Here is a 4,268-nt window from a genome sequence, read left to right on the forward strand (position 1 = left end):
GGTGTCACCCCGTGGGTCCCACCGCCCTGCCCGTGGAGCTGCTCTACCTCAGGAGGCTCCTCAGGAGGTTCCTCATGGGGACTCTCAGGAGGCTCCTTGGGGGGGACCTTCAGGAGGCTCCTCAGGAGATTCCTCATGGGGACTCTCAGGAGGCTTCCCGGGGGGTACCCTCACGACACTCCTCAGGAGGCTCCTCAGGAAGTTCCTCATGGGGACTCTCAGAAGGCTCCAAAGGGGGGACCCTCAGGAGGCTCCTCAGGAGGTTCCTCATGGGGATTCTCAGGAGGCTTCTCGGGGGGTACCCTCATGAGGCTCCTCAGGAGGCTCCAGCTCCTTTCTGTAACCTCAGCTGCCTCTCTCTGTGTGCAGCACCCAGCCCATACTAATAGGGCCACGAACCAGTAGCTCGATCTCCTCCTTGTCCTTTGGTGCAAGGGGGGACCCTGGCCGCCTGCGTGACACTGCTGAGGGACACGGGCGAAACCTCAGAGGTCTCCAGCAATGGCTCCCTGGGCAGGCGGCCCCAATCCCGCTGTATTTCACTCTTTGACCCAAATTTCTCCCACTGAAATTTGCCCTTTGACCAGCTCACCAAGGCTCTCCTTACTCGTCCTCCCACCTGACCAAGCGCCCTTCTCAGCCGCATGTGTCTGTGCAATCTCTAAACATTGGTGCCAAAATATCCCCCCAAAAAACCATCAAAAGGAGGATGGAGTGGGGGGTTGATCCATTTGGGAAGGCTGTTGGGCTCCTGCACGACTATTTGGCCACGTTTCACCCCGGGGTGATCTGAGTGCCGGGAAAATGAATCCAAGGCAGCACCAGTTGCTATGGAAATCCCTCGCGCTTCTCCCTTCTGCTTCTTTTCCCCTATTTATTGGGGCCCTAAAACAGCCTCTTCCCTTTCCACCACCTTTGGTCTCGGGGGTCCTGCAGCTGAGAAGGTGCCTGCAGAGACGTCCTCCACCCTCAGCCCTGAGTGGAAAACCCGCTGCTGCAGAAGGGACAGATTCATTCCCTGGCTTGGCAGGTCCCCATGGAGCTTCCTGGTCCCCCAGCCTTGGAGCTGGGACCTGCGGAGGCCCCCGGGAGGGAAACGGGAGCCTTGGAGCGGGGCTGTGTGGAGGCTGGCGCTGGCCTGCAGAGGGTATCCTAAGCCCGTGCAAAGCTCTCGTTCCCACATCCCTGCTTGGAAAACTCTGCCTTGCTGGAGCCGTCAGCGTTCCGTGCAGCCTCCTTGCTTCCTGCACTAGTCCTGCCCGTTTGCATGGAGAACAGGCATTCCCAAATGCTGGAATGTGCTCCTGGCTCCCACTGCAATTCCACGGAGCTTCTGGGGACATATTGCCTTGAAGGTGCTATCAGAGACGTTGTCCCTACAGTGCAAGTGCCTCGGGCTGCAGGCGTTTTCCATGGAAAACACTTGCTCCACATGGAACACTCAGCTCCGACGTCCCTTCCAGGCATCCTGAGCACGGCTGCTCCTTCAGGAGCCTGCGGAGCTCTTGATGTTGATCCCTCTTTGGGGTGGAAAAGGGAAAGGGGATGCGGCAGCTTCTCGGAGATGAAGGGGACCAGGGGTGACCCGAGAAACCAGCTGCAGATGTGGCTGCGATGATCCCCTTGAGGAGCTCAGGGGTGATGCTGGCAGCCATGGAAGGGGGTGGCTTCTTTCCCATGTTTTTCCATGAATTTCAGCACCGGAGCAGATATTAGCCGCTTCCTGAGGGTTGGAGGTGGAACTCCGGTTGCACTGGAGCAGGTTGGTGAAGGATGGATGTGTCCTATGGGGAGGTCGGCTCCGTGCCTGGGGCAGGAGGGAACAACACGAGGACAACCAATGTCCCCAGCGCTCCTCACCAGCTCCTCTTCCCATCCATGTGTCGCAGAACCAGCGTTTCCCTCCTCATCCAACTCTCTCCATCTCCTCAGGGTGCCAAGGGAGGCCAGCAGGGAATGGGGCCACCTGGGACATCGTTCCTGATTATCCCTGTGTCCCTGCTGATGGAGGATGACCATCCTGATGGAGGGGAGAGGAAGGAGCTGGGAATCAACCCCCCTGCACAGTGTTTCCCTCCTCCACTTCTCCTCGGAACCATGTGGGGATGGGAGGAGCTTTCTGGGACCGGTGGGGATGTTGAGCGTGGTCAACACGGCCTGGAGGTCCCCACGGAGATGCCAATGGACAAGGTGACCCACCAGGATCTCGCTGGCTTCCCTAAAACCTGCCCGGGTGGCTGTTCCCACCGGGATGGGGTTTCGGGCCATCTCAATGTCATTGTCAAAGCGGTGCCGGGTGATGGGCAGAGGGAGATCTCCAAGGCTGGATGAAGGGAGGACAGAATGGGATAATAACCTGGCTGATGGGGGAGGTTCCCAGTCACCCGGTGCCACCAAGTGACGGTGGGACAGCTGGGGCGTAGGGATGGAGTCATCAGGACCAGCCCAGGGCTCTGGCAAGGTCTGGGATGTTGGATTGGATTCAGTGCTGCCGCTGCTGATGGTGATGATGATGGTGATGATGATGGCGATGAGGGGCCCCAGGCCAGGTGCCCATGGTCCCTCGCGTGGCCCCCGTCCCGCGGTGGCTCCGGGGGCTCCGGAGCGCAGGGTTAAGCACTCGGCTCCCCGCTGCTCCCACCCTGCGGCGGGATTCCTGCCACCCGCCCCCGAAGGGGGAAAATTAATAGTATTAATAATAATAATAATTATACCCACCCCCCGCGGGTTCCCCCCCGCCCCCGCTGCCTTTAATACCCACCGAGAAGCTCCGCGGGCTCCCGAAAGGAGGCGCCTGGGGCCGGAGCGACACGAGCCCCGCCGGGCACCGGCCCCGCCGCCCCCAGCACCGGCCCCGCGGGCCCCTCGGGGAGCGCCCGGCACCGGCACCGGCACCGCAGCTCCCAGCGCGACCCGACAACCGGCACCGGCACCGCGGCTCCCAGCGCGACCCGACAACCGGCACCGGCACCGCGGCTCCCAGCGCGACTTGACCGGGCACTGGCACCGCGGCTCCCAGCGCGACCCGACAACCGGCACCGGCACCGGCACCGCGGCTCCCAGCCTGACCCGACCCGGCAACCGGTACCGGCACCGCGGCTCCCAGCGCGACCCGACCCGGCACCGGCACCGGCACCGCGGCTCCCAGCCTGACCCGACCCGGCACCGGCACCGCGGTTCCCAGCCGGACCCGACAACTGGCACCGGCACCGCGGTTCCCAACGCGACCTGACTTGGCACCGGCACCGCGGCTCCCGACCCGGCACCGCGGCTCCCAGTCCGACCTGACCCGGCACCGGCACCAGCACCGCGGCTCCCAGCCCGACCCGGCACTGTGGGTTCTAACCCGACCCGGCAGCGGCACTGGTACCGCGGCTCCCAGCCCGACCCGTCAACCGGTACCGCGGCTCCCAGCCCGATCCGACCCGGCTCCTGCACCGCGACTCCCAGCCCGGCTCGACCCGGCACTGGCACCACAGGGTGCGGAGAGTCCCGGCACCGGCACCGCAGCACCCTCGGGACCGGGATCACGGCACCCCAAAGCACCGGGACCGCCGCAACCCCGGGGCAGGGACCGAGTCATCGCTGGGACCGGCACCGCAGCATCGCTGGAACCGGCACCGAGGCTGCCCCGGACACCGGGACTGAGGCACTTCAGGACCGGGACCAGGACATCCGCGGAACCAGGACCACGGCACCCTGAGCACCAGGACTGAGGCATCGCCTGCACCGGCACCGTAGCAGCCCAGAGCACCGGGACCAACACACCGAGTACCAGGACCGAGGGAGTCCTGGGGCCGCAGCACCCCCGGAACCAGGACCAAGGCATCCCCAGGAGAGCAACATCCTTGGAACCGGGACGTCCTTGGAACTGGGACCGAGGCACTGCAAGGACTGCAGCATCCCCAGAACCAGGACCGGGATACCCCTGAGCACCCGGACTGAGGCATCCCCAGGACAGCGACATCCCCAGAACCGGGACACCCTTGGAACCAGGACCAAGGAACCTCCAGGACTGCAGCACCTCCAAGACCGGCATCCCTGGAACCGGGACACCACTGAGCATCCGGATTGAGGCATCCCCGGAACAGCCACATCCCCAGAGCCAGGACCGGGACACCTTCGGAATCAGGACTGAGGCATCCCCGGGAGAGCGACATCCCCAGAACCGGGACTGGGACATCCCTGGAACCGGGACCAAGGCATCCCTGGGAGAGTGACATCCCCGGAACCAGGACCGAGCCCCCCGGGGCCCCTCGTGGGCTGCG

Source organism: Tinamus guttatus, unplaced genomic scaffold (assembly GCF_059628265.1).
Source record: "Tinamus guttatus ecotype Peru unplaced genomic scaffold, ASM5962826v1 Tinamus_guttatus_pri_ptg000602l, whole genome shotgun sequence".
Classification (NCBI taxonomy): Eukaryota; Metazoa; Chordata; class Aves; order Tinamiformes; family Tinamidae; genus Tinamus; species Tinamus guttatus.